Genomic DNA, 15,672 nt, shown 5'->3' with positions numbered 1-15,672 from the left:
TGACTAATATGAAAATATTCATATGAATTATTTACAATGCAGTTTGTAAAGTAATATTTTCTGTCTTTTTGGTAAAAATATAAGACTTGCTTTGTTTACCAAATAAAATGGATCTAATTGAATTTGCATTGTAAACATTAAATAAAAGTTAAAAATGTATTATTTTTATTTAACATATTGAAGTTTTAGTTATGATACTCCCAAAATCATTCCGCATAAATCTGCAGATTTTAAACACAATTCTGCGCAGAAATAGCAAAAAATGCCAGCAGATTCCATCTGGCCCTAACAATATGTGACCCGGGACCACGAAAACATTTTTATTTTATTTATATTTTGAGATCTATACTTTACCACAAAGATTAATAAATTAATTTTCCATTGGTGTATGGTTTGTTAGGATAGGCAACACAATCGCACAGCAATGCATAACTTTTTGATTCAGTGGCTAATTTGTATGAATTACTACAATCTTATTCCTATAATTTAGTTTGATTTGCTCAGCCCCCAATGACAGTTGGGTTTAGGCGCAGGGTTGGGTGCCACAAATTTTTGTACAACTGAACTTGTACGAATTAGCCACTAAACTGACAAAAAGTAAAATAGTTATGTTTTCCTTGTGAGATCAGGCTGGGATATTGGTTGAGATTCAATTATTTAAAAATCCAAATTTTAAGGTTTCCAAAAAAATTTAATATTTAGAAAATCACATTTAAAACAGCAAAATAATTGTTTAGCAATGCATCGTACTAATCAGAAAATGCATATAAATTATACATGGATCATGATATTTACATTATATTCTAATGATTTTTGGCATAAAAGAAATACAGTTGAAACCAGAATTTTACATACACTGTATAAAAAGACACATAACCATTTAAAAAAAGTCAGATGTTAATGTGACTTAACGTTTTCTCTTTTAGGTGAGTTAGGATTATCAAATTTGTTTCTGTTATGCTTAATAGATGAATAACGAGAGAGATATTTTTGAAAAAATGTTATAACTTCTTGAAAGTCAATTTTACATACAATAAGATTATTATGCCTCTGAAAAAGCTCAAATGATGGTGTCGAGGGTTTGGAAGTTTCTGATTGGCTGATTGACAACATTTGAGTTAATTGGCGGCACAACAGTAGAATAGTATTTAAGGAAAACCTCAAACACACTGCTTCCTTTTTTTGACAACATGGGGGAAAAAAGCCAGTTTAAAATTTAGCTAAATTACACTGGGAAAATGAATAATTTTTGGAGACATCTCCAGTGGTCTGATGCTACTAAGTTTGAACTGTTTGGCCATAATGACCAATGTTACATTTGGAGGACAAAGAAGAAAGCTTACAAGCCTAGGTACACCATCCCAACTGTGAAGTATGGGGGTGGCAGCATCATGTTGTGGGGCTGTTTTACTGCAGGAGGAACTGGTCCACTTTCCAGCATAGATGGCATCATGAAGAAAGAACATTATGTAGAAATACTGAAGTAACATCTCAATACATTAGCCAGGAAATAAAACTTGGCCACAAATGGGTCGTCCAAAACAGACCATGACCCTAAGCATACTGCCAAATTAGTTAACATGTGCTTTAAGGACACCAGAGTGAATGTTTTGGAGTGGCCATCACAAAGCCCTGATCTCAATCCTAAAGTTGAAAAAGCTTGTGTGAGCAAGACAACAAATCTGACTCAGTTACACCAATTCTGTCAGGAGGAATGGGCCAAAATTTATTTAAACTATTTTGAGAAGCTTGTTGAAGTTATACAGTTTAAAAGCAAAGCTAAAAAAAATACCAAAAGTAAACTTTTGACTGTCCAGAAATTAATAAACAATTCTCAATCTCATCATTCTGGCATTTAGCAAATGTGAATCATTTAGGTAATCCTAACGGACCTAAAATAGTAAATGTTTAGTATGATTTACCATGAGTACTTTAAAAAAAAAAGTTTGGTTTCAACTGTATCTATACAGATCATTTTGACCAATATGATATATTTTTGGATATTCCAAAAAATATACCCATGCAACTTTTGTGTTTTGTGGTCCAGAGTCGCATATAGTCATTCCATTAAAGCACACCTATTTTCCCACTTTTTCAAGATTTAAGATAAAATAAGTGTCTGTAAAGTTTCAGCTCAAAAAACCTATCAGATTATTTATTATACGTTTCAGAATATTGGATGTAGCTGTTTTTGTTGCCTGTACCTTTATTGCTAGCTCTTCTTGCTCACCGTTCCCATATGCCTGTCAGAGTGTGCCTCAATCTTGGGCTTGGCTGCATCAGATAAACAGCACAGTGACAGACATGAAGGAAGCAGATCTCATGTAACGTCTGCGAGAAAGTAAGAACTTTCTCAATGATTGTTTGATGTATTTGTTGTGGAGCTAATTCAGGCCTTTCTGCAAAGATGAGTTACATCCACAAAAAGGGATTGAAGCGTCATCTTTTATAATTGTACTGACTTGCGGCTGTGGTGATAAAGACGGTAAAATTGCTGTAACTCATTACAAACATACACTGTTTTAAAAACGTTTTCAACTTGTACAACTCATCCTTGATCACATTTGATGATGATTGATGATCACAGAGAGCTGAACGGATCTTTTAATCCCAGTTGCTTTGCGCATCACTTGTTGATATGATTATACTCATAGCTACAGAGACATGTTAATACGCAGCTGTCAAGCAATTCGGGGGGCGGGGAAACTGCACCCCTACGTCACGTTGCGGTGGACCTCAAAATGGGAAATATTTGGATCCTATTTTAACATCAGGAAATTTAAATAAAAGACTTATTTGTCTTTATATCACTCCAATATGACTGTGGACACACTATACCTACACACAGTTCTGTCCAACAGCTTAGAAAAGAAAATTTAAATTTTAGGTGCCTTTTAATGCACATGTGGGAAAATACTACAAAAATAATGTATATAAACTCCAAAGGAAGAAATCACTGTATATATCCAGTATGCCACCTGCTATCTATCCCCACCATCAGTGGCCTATCTGTTCTGGTCTCTTTTGCTATTATGTGCTATTGTTGTGGATCACGCCGAGCGTAAAGTGCAAGGCACGGCCACACCGCACAAGTGGTTCAGTCACACCAACCTCTGCGTACACTTAGCAATGCTCTCCAGTTACCCAGAACAAAGGCCTGTTTTAGTGGGTTAATGTCAGCTCAGGAGCTGTGGAGAACAATAGCAGAGCAAGAATAAAAAGAGGAATGTAATGTCTGCTAAAGAAAACCACACATATCTATGCAGTAGCAACATGTCAAATTATCAGCGAACTATCTCACCTCACTTCAACAGTTATGTTCGCTATCTGTGAAAAAACGCACACTTTGTGACAAAAGTATGAAACAACTAATTTAAGCAGCAAGGAGGAATCTTTCTAGGTCATCAACTAGCCTTGGACAATGGAATCTAAAAAAGATCATGATAGGGTGGGAAAAGAGAGAAAGCAAATGCTGAATTGTCTTTAATGTAGAGTGGAGTTATATTTTAGTTATGTTCAATTGCATTTTATTTTAATATTATATTCTGTTTTTATAGTATAACACAAACATTAAGCTTTAAGATTATTTCATATGTTTTTTAAAGTAAATATAATATAAGTACTTTGCAAACCAAGGCTTTATTTAATAAAAACTATATTAATATAGCAATATTGTGATTTAATTAATCGATGCATTTATTATTATTTTATAATGAAACTACTTCTACTACTACTACTATTATTAATAATAATAATAATAATAATAATTATTATTATTATTATTATTATTATTGCCCCCCTTGTTGGCGTGGGCTTCCTCCAGGTGCTCCGGTTTCCCCCACAAATCCAAAGACATGCGCTATAATTGAACTGAGTAAAACTTAATTGGCCATAGTGTATGTGTGTGAATGAGAGTGTATGGATGTTTCCCAGTGTTGGGTAAGTTGGCGGTTCATTCCGCTGTGGCAACCCCAGATTAAAAAAGAGACTAGGCTGAAAAGAAAATGGATGAATGAATGAGTGAATAAATAAATAAATACAGAAATAATAATTCATATATTAATTTTCCTTCGGCTTAGTCCCTTTATTCATAGGGGTTGCTACTGCGGAATGAACCACCAACTAATCCAGCATGTTATAAGGGTAATTTAGCTTACCCAATTCACCTATAGCGCACGTCTTTGGACGTGTGGGGAAAAACGGAGCAACCGGAGGAAACCCATGCAAGCACAGAGAGAACATGCAAACTCCACACAGAAAAGACAACTGACCCAGCCGAGGCTCGTACCAGTGAACTTCTTACTGTGAAGCAATTGTGCTACCCACTGCACCATCGTGCTGCCCTTGTATTCATTCACTCATTCATTCATTCATTCATTCATTCATTCATTCATTCATTCATTCATTCATTCATTCATTTATTTATTTATTTATTTATTCATTCATTCATTCATTCATTCATATATATTTATTTGTTTACAATTTCATATTTTAAAATGATTTATGTGTTTTTAAAGCAAAATTTTAAACCCTTAATATAGAAATATTTGAAAATCATTCTAAAATGCTGATTTAGTGCCCTTGTTTTATTTATTTCTTTTATTTTATATTTCTTTTTATGAACAATGTTTAAAATGGCTGTGCTGTTTAATATTTTTGTGGAAACCATGAAACATTGTTTTTTTTTCAGAATGACTTGCTCAAAAGAACATGCAGTAACTAGTTTTCAATAGAAGTCTAGTCATTTTTGATCAAATGAAAGTATGAAATTCTTACCGACTTCAAACCTTTGAATGGCAACATATATACAGGGTTTCTGCAGGATTCATGCAGAAGTCAAATTTAAGACTTTTTAGACTTATATAAGGCTAAACACTATTTTTTTTTTTTTTTTCAATGGCACGGTTGGACCAATGGATTGTTTTCTGCTTGCCACCAAATGTAATTATTTAATGTGTCAAAACAATAAAAATCTAGTTGTATACATGTTTTTTAACATAATATTTTGTTTTGACAAAAATGCAAGTTTAACATTGTTAAAATTTTATTTATTATGGAGACAATTACATAAATAATGAAATATATATATTTGTTGGCTTTTGGTCCAAACTGATTGACTATAACTTCCATTCAACTTAATGCATTTTTCTGTAATAAATCCTCAAGTTTCATGCCTATTCATAAATATTATGTCCATTTGCCTTTACTACTGTAAAGAGTTTTTGTATGAATGGAAGATAACTTAAAGGGCTATCATGCTCTGTTATTATCATGAGGAACTGTAATTGTTTTTAGTTTTATTTTTCCCTGGTAATTATAGGGAATTTATGTGAAGGAACGAAGGAATTACTGTAAAATATTTCTAAAAGCTTTTGTAAATTATATCTGAAGTTAAATTTTAAAAATAAGGTTTTACTAAGATGGATTGTTGCTGATTGGGAGGATGTCGGCCTGATTGTGCAGCTTTACTTGGGGCAGAGTAAAAATTAAGACCTGTTAAAAATGATTTAAGACACACAACACAATATTTCAGTGAATTTTAGACTAACTAAGATTTTTAAGGCCTAAAAATTTGTTTTTGAAATATAAGACATTTGACTGCTTTTTAAGACCTCACAAATACCCTTTATATTTTTATATTTCATTTCAAAAAGTGTTTATAACTCATGAGTTTCATTATGTGCTGTGCATAGCTGGGCATCTCCCCCTCTAAACTTTGACACACAGGGTCAGTATTGCGCTTCCTAGAGGCCATAGGCAGTACTGCAAGACAGTTTTACTTGCCAGAGAAGCCCACCAGACAGTCGTAAGCAGAGGTCACATACTCTCTGTTCACAATCACTTCCAGCGTTCCAAAGTAGAGACAACATTTTGGAAGCAATTCCTATGTCATGGGTTTAAATCATTGTCTATGCTGCCACCACCTCTCTCTTTCTCTCTCTCTTTCTCATAGGCTCTCTCAGCATTCCCTAGATTAATTTGTTTTCATTTGCAGTATGTCAACTGAAAATATGTAGTTGTTCTCGGTGGCAGTGCAAAAGAATCTCTCTGGCGAGTGCATTTCTGTTTCTTAATCATTAAATCTGCATGGATGCTTTTTTTTAAAGCAGTGCAATATCAGTAAATACATAAACAGTCTCTCCTCTCAGCTGCATCTGCGGTGCTTCCCTCTTCACAGTGTGCCATTCCGCAACATTCCCCTAGTGTTTGTCCTGTGTTGTCAGAATGCTGCCAGCCACTGCTGCTACAATGTCAGGCCGATCCACTGCCAAAGAGCAGGGACGGGCGACCGTGGCGGGTCCCAATTATCTGCGGGGCGATGGCGTTGTCCAAAAATAACCTCTTTTCCACTATATACTTCTGGACTGGCCGCCCCTGTCCACGGGCCGTCCACCTCTCGCTGCCCATCTGGCAGGAGGACTAACAAAATCTTGGTAGTCCTTCAGTCAAAAAGCGCTCCTCAGTCTGGAAAATGACTTCACCCGCATCATCCATTTCTCCACAGCGACCAAAACCCTGGACATAGTTAATCAGCGAAAGGGCACGCCTCCAAAACGCCATTCTTCCGCAGCGACATTAGTGCACAAGTAAGATTTACAGATCACTTAATGTTCCAGAGATCTCTGCATAAAAGTATATACAAAGGTTAATATTGTAATAATACCTTCCTGGAGGGCATTGCAATCATTATCTCTCCAGAGATATCAATTAGAAGCACTTTACAGCAGGTAATGACAGAGATTCCGGTCCAAAATGACATTATTATTATTATCATCATCTATATTCCCGCACTGCCTATACGAGGCAAAAGAAGCAGAGCGGGGCTCAGCCAAACGAAAGAAAGGATATATCTTACGGTGGTGCATATTAATCTTAGCTTTATGTGGTCAAGCGGAGAGACTAACAAGCTTTCCGTGTAACCCCCGTGCCTTGGCATTTCAGGTTGCGAGCAACAGTTGTCCTCACTCAATTCATCTTGCATGCAACTCATCTCCCCTTTGTTTCTGGAGGATAACGTACACGGCGTGGAGGCCGGATACCCGCAAAGCAAACGGAAACGGTGATAGACACACATCACACGAGAGACACAAGGGAAGCGATAGAAACGTTGCAGGCAGTTATGAATCAAAAGCTTTTTGCTGTGGCTTGGCTAATATTTGCTTGTCGACAAACAAAGATTTACATCGTTGTTCTTGGTGTTTGTCTGGAAACGGAAAAAAAAAGGGAGTTGGAACATTGGGAAAGTTACCGACTGACCTTTGGGCTTCGCTACTAACATTAATAAGGAGGATTTGTTATGTTATTGACCCTCTTATCAACAGCATGAATAATTCACGGCTGGGCCAGCACTTGTCCAAAAGCAGATGAGAAAACAGCACCCATGCCTCTGACTGTTGATTTAGCAGTTTCATATTTAATAAGGAGCTGGAGCGCTGGGAGGCGCCTTTTTTTTTAGAGAGATTTAATTGGGCACCGGTGACATCCATCACATGGTTGTCATGACCATGACCTTTCGTTTGGGGCTATTCATAATAAGAGAGTTATGAGCCGATTCCTCGTATTTCTAGCGACTCACCCCTGCGTTTGTGTAATGGATGCCGTAGCATTTGTAAACCTTATCTTACAGGAGTTGGTTAAAGCTAGTGTGCACATCAGATTTATTGCTTTCTGTCAGGCCGGTTAGTGGAGATGTAAAAGGGTGTGAGTATTTGGAGGAGGATGATTTAACGTGGATGGATGAAGTCCTACGGTTTGCAGGATGTTAGTGTTTTCCACAGGGTAATCCTTGACACAAATGAGCATCTACAGCCTAAGGGGTGCAGAATATTGGAAAGAGACATTTTCCATATCATTTCCAAGTCCCAGTTTAGCGAACGAGCTCTCGAATTCTGAAAATGGAAATCCACGGTTTGACGTAAAAATGGAAGCGTGACTCTTTTTAAGTCGCTTTCTATCCGTCTCTGAGAAAAGAGCTCTACGCGCAGGTTAATTTCATCAACCCCTGTAGGCTCTGGGGAGCGAGCCGGAGCCAGAGGGAGCTCCCGACGAGCCTCCCGCACAAGCCTTGAAGAAAGTTGCGAGACAGAAGGTGAGAGAGAGCGAGAGTGAGGGATCAAATACAGGTGAGCGAATCCCTCAGGAGCAGCAGATGGCCTGCACTACCCCCTGCGTTTGTGCACTTAACTGCTTCACTGTGTCACCAGAACAATGGTCATTCACCAGCGAGCTCTCTTACACAACTCCTCCTTTATACATAAACATAAAGCCATCGTACATTATTAAAGCAGGCCAGGCGCACGTAATCTTTTCAGACTGGGACAAACTTACCACCATTGATATCTATGTATTTATTACAGCAATAGAGCAATATGAGGGTGAGGCGCAGAGAGATATCGGCTTACCCGAGGCTGAGAGGGAAATTTAAGATAAAGGATATTTAATATCCAGTTCACATCACCGGGGCTAAGCCTTTAATAGCACAAGGGGTTTCCATGCAGGTAATGCCTTTGTCTTTGTCTAAACACACTTCCACGGACTCTAACTGTAGTCGTGGAAAGCGTGCGGGTCACTGATAAATGTGCCGTAATGGCTCGACGTGGGAGATTGCCCATTTGTCCTGTCAGGTTATTAATGCACCTGGGCACTTCCTCCAAAGGTGTTATCTAGCGGTGAAAAAAACCCACCGATATATAATTAATTCACTATCTCCCGCGTGTTTGCCTCTCTTTTACAGTGTTCTTACATTTTGTCACATTGCATTAGAATCAAACGACGTGCGCCGCGACTGGCAATAATCACGGAGACAAATATGCATGTATATTATTGGGAGTAACATTAGGCTGGTGACTTGCATTCCAGGGCACATTACTGCTGCTTATTTTGTGTCTAAATGATAATGAGCGGCGGAATGATAACCTATATCATTTAGAGTGAAATATGAATTTAAAACACTGCCTGCCATTTAGAGAGGAGAAATGTGTTGTGGAGAGATCACTCAGGTGTCTTCTGCGTTCATTTGAAAACCGGGGAGAGGGGGGAGAACGCCAGACACGGCTTGAGTTTTCTTCAAGTGCTAAAAGACTATTGTTGTCCTAATTACGAGCTGCCTGATGCATTATTTAACGTTACAACATACATCGCCAGGGCTGGATATGAGTAAAATAATTTATGACAAGGTCTCTTTTTTTGCCCCTCACTTTAAATCAAACTTCAATAAATGTGCCACCCCTATCCATTTTACATGAGGCCTTGCTGAAAACAAGTAGCATGCAGAAGTCTGTTATTCAAAATCCTTTCGACAGCATGGGGTCAAAAAACAAAATCACACTGGAGATCCGGGAGGTGTGTGGTGTTAGCTCACCTTGGGCTGTGCGAAGCCAAAGAAAGCAGAGGAAATATAACACGCTCCTCCAAAACAATATTTTAAGTCCATTGTTAGTAACCCTAAAGGCTGGCCTTTATAAAAAAATATCACTATGCAGCATAAAAAAGGGAAAAAAGATTGGGTTAACACAGGGTTTTTAACCCTCATGTTCTGTTGGTGTCTCAGAGCCCCTGAGGTGCTTTTAACACCTCAAAAATATACTTAACATTGATGTACCAAGGTGAGTCTTTATGACTGGTCTAAATATTTGAGAACAGATAAACAAACTGATGCTTTTCTAGGAAAAACTCTGTATTACGAGTTTTGGGGTCTCAGAAATGCAAGATTTGAAAATGCATCAACATTGTTGTTATGAATGGGTTATATGCACAGAAGTGTTGTTCAGCCACTGAAACTTTCCAGCGAAAGATGGATGTAACTATTTTCAATTTCATAAGGTACCGTTCAGCCATACATACAGCATCAATGACAAACTGTGATGCGCACCCTATAATGTTTACAATGCTACTCTGAATATTTGGTCTGAAATATCTTGTGAATATGGCTTAGTAATAAGTGTAATTGGTCCCGCTTTATATTAAGTGTCCTTGACTACTATGTACTTACATAAAAAAATACAATGTACTTACTGTGTTTATAATGTATTTGAGAACTTGTGGTGCTTTTGAGTTGGGATAGAGGTTGGGTTATGGACAGGTTTGGTGGCATGGGTAGGTTTAAGGGTGGGTTAAGGTGTAAGGGATGGTCAACAGTGTATTTACAAATGTAATTACAAAAGTTGATTAAAGATGTAATTACATACATGTATTTAATCAAGCATAAGTACACAGTAAATACATGTATTTACACAATAAGTACATTGGAACAAACTATTAATTCCTATGTAAGTACATATAAGTTAAGGCCACTTAATATAAAGTGGGACAGAGTAATTCCTACATGTCACGGGCTAAACACTAAGGGCTCTATTTTGACGATCCAGGCGCAAAGTCCTGGTGTGTCAGAATCCACTTTAGCTATTTTAAGGATGGAAAAATCCGCTTTGCACCGCGGCGCATGGTCTAACAGGGTTGAGCTTATTCTCTAAATGAGTTATAGGTAAACCAATAAGAGTCTTATCTCCCATTCTCTTTAAGAGTCAGTTTCGTCGTGCCATAGCGCATTTTCTATTTATATGGTGGACTTTGTAAGTGGAAAAACGAAACACTTCACTAGAGAGAAGCGAGTTAAACTAAGCATCTTCTGGCAAGAATGAGAGATAAGCCTTCTCATACTTTACTTTCACTTTCCCTCTCTTTTGTGGACAAGAAAATATGTTGTACGCACAGACATCCATTAGCCTACATAAATAATTTTGTTTGTTAAGCGCAAATATTTGTTTCAAAACTATTTCTAAATTCAGTTCTAATTGCCAGCAAACTAATAAATAAACAATAATAACGAAGTGTGTTCAAAAAACTGAGTTACAGTATACCCTAATACACATGCTGTGCCCCATATGGTGTAAAACCTGACAGGTGGGCAAACATCTAAGCTTGTTTTTAATAAAACAAATATAATAATAATATAATAAATAATACTACTAATAATAACATCATACAAAAACAAATTGTCATGAATAAACTGAAAAAGCCCCCCGAGATGAAGAAGGCATGAAAGCAATGGTTTTTATATTTATGTAGAGAATAATATTTTTTTGTAATATTTTATTGCTTTAATGCTATTTAATGATATTTTATTGCTTCAATTCAAATTGCTTTTTATTTGAAAAGATATTTGAGTATTTTTGTACATCCTGTGTGTTTTAAGCAATGCTTAAGCGAGGCGCACAATTAACGCACTCAGCGCTGGCCTTTAGACCTGCTCTCAGCTGGTCTATTGTGCAGTCTATTTTAGAGCCTCAAAATAGCAAAAAGCCAGCAATGTGCCTTAACATGCCTCCTTTTATATACCAGAATGTCTATGGGCGCACATAAAAGCGCAAATGCATTTGCTATTTAAACAGTGTGGTGCAAAACGTCAAAATGACTCACCGAGCTGAAACTAGCAAAAAACATATGCGTTGCGCCTCGCACTGGATGTATGGTAGGGCCCTCTATGCATACAGTAGTCGCTTTAGGACAAATCGTGTGAGAGAGTGAGACCAGCGATCCTTGCATGCATAAAATACTGCACAAAATGGCAAGTTTTGCTTGCTACACAACTGAAGACATGTTAGATATAATAGTTTTTTTATCAGACTTATAAGACTTAGTAATATAAAGTACTATAAAGTTTTCTAACTGGCGAATGACATGATCAAGTGGGTCTCTGTCATCTTTAAGGTGCGCGTTTGGGATTTCAGGAGGCATGGCTTTGGACAGCAGGGGAGTGATTGTATTTCAAAGATATTATGCTAACTGAATATCAAATTGGCAGATCACGTACTGCACCTTTAAACAGAACTAACAATGAAGGTACAAAAATAAATACTGTAACTATTGCAATAAACGTACTGTTTATTGTTTGTTGCTGTTAGTATATAAGTAACATCAAATTACTTAACAAACCTTTTTGTAAAGAAGTGGCGGATTTAGGCATGGGCAATGTGGGCGATCGCCCAGGGCGGCATCTTGCTAGGGACGGCATGGAGACTAATTTTCAGCACCCCTTCACAAAGCCACACCCCCGGCATGTACCTAGTGCCAGTTAGGCTTGCAACAGTACTGTTCTAAAGTGATTCCATAATAATAACAAAAAATAAAAAGTAAATAATCAATAATAATAATAAATGTGACAATTTGGCATGAGTGCTGAGCACTCAGAGCAGACCCTGCAAATACATACACACTGCTATGATCAAATTTACCACTTTAGTTGTACATTTACTGTGGTATTAAGTGGAAAATGTATGGGACACTCATCAATGCCACTCTTACAAATATGGACAGTACTCTGGATATTTGCTGACAGTATACTGATTCTGGGGTATTTATGTTTACCACCAAACAAAGAATCAAAAATGAACTTCATTTAATGCACAAACTCAAAAACATATACTCCAAAATAAAATGTGCATAAATCTATATAGGCGAAAATATAAATGTGTGTCGTACACGAGTTCTCGGAATAGACAAAGTCAAATAGCAAGCATCAGGATCTGACTTGTAACAGAACCTTTTTTCTGAGGTATACAGTATAAATGACACTGACCCCTATTTAGCGTTCCTGCCATCATGACAATGGCATCAGGATGAACTTTAATGAGCACTAACGCAATGGGCAGACCTGTAGCTATCCATCATCAAGTGTGCTGAGAGAACCGTGCGGCTTAAAAGCACAAGCCGAGCAGACCCTGTAGACGAGGGAAGCAGCCTTAACCAAATTTATATCATATTACACATTGAAATGTGACCCCGTAATGACATCACTGAAATTCAATCAAGCCCTTTATTCGGTATTACTTAAGTTGAACTAGTGTCCTTCCTCATCCGAAATTAGTAAATCCAATATGCTCCTTGTTTTTGTTGCAGCGGGCCCATAACGCGGTTTGATTTAAAGCGTTTTGATTTTCACAAAGCCTAATTTTTCGCCGAGCACATCTGAAGAGCAGAAATAGCCTGGGAAGTTGGCAGAATTTTTTTTATTGATTGTGGTTTACGTAATTGCTATCTATCTGTATTTGTCTACTCAAGCACAAGGGTCATGTATTACGTTTCAATGCAGCCGATGAACACTGTTAAAAGCCATTGAGAGCGGTGAGGGGTGCGGCGGGAGAGGTTTGTTTTTGAAGTTGTTGTGTTGTTGACACTGAGAGGGCTCTCAAACTGCTGGTATTGAGAGTGACTGACACATTCATAATTTCACCATTATGTACTTGACTGATCTGCTCTGATGCCCATGTCAAAAACAACACATTCAACAGTTCTAGACGTATCCAATGGACCTTTAGTATCGGGCTTGATTTTAAAGCTCACAGAGACAGGCAACAAAGACCACACCGTGCATCAGAGGTCTTCGCTTATACTCCTGGAGGTTTACTGTCAAGGACTTCAGGGTCACTCCATCATATTCAGCCATCACTGTGAGGAAACACATAAATGCAGAACAATCAGCTTTTACAGAGAATACAGTGCAAACTAAATACAGATATACATTCAATTAAATCTTTCTTTTTATTTCCAGCTTACCCAGGAAGAACAAATAAAAAAACTAAACAATAAATAATTGAGAAAACTTGCTAAATTTTAAGATTCAAAGTTGCACTCAAAAGCATGTTTGTTCAGCCATGACTCTGATCTTTGTATCACTCCAGATACACAATTGAGCATGTTACTTAATAATAATTTTCATTCAATTATTCATTTTATTTTTGGCTTGTTCCCTTTATTAATCTGGTGTCGCCACAGCGGAATGAACCGCCAACTTGTGCAGCATACTGTATGTTTTACATAGCGTATGCCCTTTCAGCTGCAACCCATCAGTGGGAAACATCGCTACACACTCTACAATATGATTAATTTGGCTTACTCATTTCACCTATACCACTTTGGATTGTGGGGGAAACGCGAGCACCCGGAGTGATTTGAATTGAATTGAGTGATTTGAATTGAATTGAGTGATTTGAATTGAATTGAGTGATTTGAAATTGAACCATCGAACCAGCGACCTTCTTGCTGTGAGGCGATCGTGCTACTCACTGCACCACCGTTCTGCCCTTAACAGTAATTGCAATAATTATGATTAAATTTTAGGGTCTTTTGATTTGTGGATTGTATCAGAACACTTCCAGCCTCTTCACACACGTGTATCACTCCGCCCTGAGTGAGTGCCGAGCGGATGGTTAAACTATATATCCTATAGTCTGACAAATATTGAGACTGTGGGAAACACAGAATGTTATTTTTTTATATATAATTTTTAGGCTGGAACGTATTAGTTTAGATTTCAAATATGCAGTTTATTCATAAGAATATGTTTCGATGCTTACAGAGAAGGGACTTGCAGCACATTTGTGGCCTTTCAGCCTCTCGTTAGCTATCGACAACACTCTTATGAAAGCTACTTATTCAGGAGTATGATCACACTATGTCTTTCTTTTATAACCTGTTTTAACATATTTTAATCTGTTTTAATCATTTTCATTATTTTAATAATTTTTATTTTACTCTTTCTTACATTTATATTTATGTAAAGCACTTTGAATTACCATTATGTATGAAATGTGCTATATAAATAAACTTGCCTTGCCTTGAAGGATGTCTATATTGTGGTCTATTGTAAAATATTTGTTTATGGCTGTATCTAAAGATAATATTTTGTAGGATTTATCTGTAATTTGCTCCAGAGCAAAAAAAAAGGACTACAATATTAAGTTTTGCAGCTTTATATACTATGCTGAATGATACATATTAATATTACTGTTTGTTGCATGTTATTCCTCATCGAATTACATTTGATGTAAATTGCAATAATATTTAATAAAAATTATTTATATTAAGCGTGATTGGCTGTTGGAAATACATTGATGTTACATTCATTTTCTTTTCAGTCCCTTTATTAATCCATGGTCGCCACGGCAGAATGAACTGTCAACTTATCAAGCATATATTTTACATAGCGGGCGTCCTTCTAGCTGCAACCCATCACTGGAAAACATCTATACAGACTCATTCACACTCATACACTACAGACATATATGCCTATCCAATTGATGTTACAGTTGGTAGTATAATTAGATGATTGATGTAGATCAGTGTTGTTTTGTTCAGCCTTATAATTTTGATCTGTGAGATCCTCTGTTTTGTCTTCACTAAGATATTGCAATAATCTATTTCTAAATTGATGCTTATGAATTAGCAATGACATTTGCTGTTTAGGGGGTCAGCAACAGATGTGAATCTGTGATGGATAAAAGTAGTTCCTCAGACAAAGTTTTTTTTTTTTTTTTTTGGTAGTTTTTGTTTGCTTAATTATACTTTACAGTTATGCCATCCAATTGTTGTATAAACACAATATCACACTTGTATTGATTGCAACAGGCTGTATATCAGCAGCCAGTTTGATTTACAATAGTATAGTGAAGTAGTTTTTGTTTCATTGTCAAAAATAATAATGTAATAATAATAATATATTATTATTATTGTTTATATTATTATTATTGTTAAAATTATTATTATTAGTGTTATTGTTTAAGAAATAATAACCCTATTTCAATCAATATTTTGGGTCTAAAACACAGCTTTAATTTATTTGAACTTAATTGAATTTATTTTGATTGCGTTTTAAAATATTGAAATGTTTTATCT

The 15,672-nt window shown here is 36.7% G+C and overlaps 1 protein-coding gene across 17 annotated transcripts in view; it reads right to left on the bottom strand.

Moving 5' to 3' along the window:
* znf536 (zinc finger protein 536) overlaps positions 1 to 15,672 on the bottom strand; it is a 497,364-nt gene that overhangs the window by 285,203 nt on the left and 196,489 nt on the right. For all 17 annotated transcript variants that reach the window (XM_087261688.1, XM_087261685.1, XM_087261694.1 and 14 more), the window contains one exon: positions 13,366 to 13,446. The gene's annotated coding sequence lies outside the window, so the exon portion shown is untranslated. The remainder of the gene's footprint in view (positions 1 to 13,365; positions 13,447 to 15,672) is intronic.

This window comes from Danio rerio, chromosome 7 (assembly GCF_052040795.2).
Source record: "Danio rerio strain M-AB ecotype USA chromosome 7, GRCz13ab, whole genome shotgun sequence".
Taxonomy (NCBI): domain Eukaryota; kingdom Metazoa; phylum Chordata; class Actinopteri; order Cypriniformes; family Danionidae; genus Danio; species Danio rerio.
Note: the sequence above shows the minus strand (reverse complement) of the source record. Positions and strands in the feature narration are given on the sequence as shown.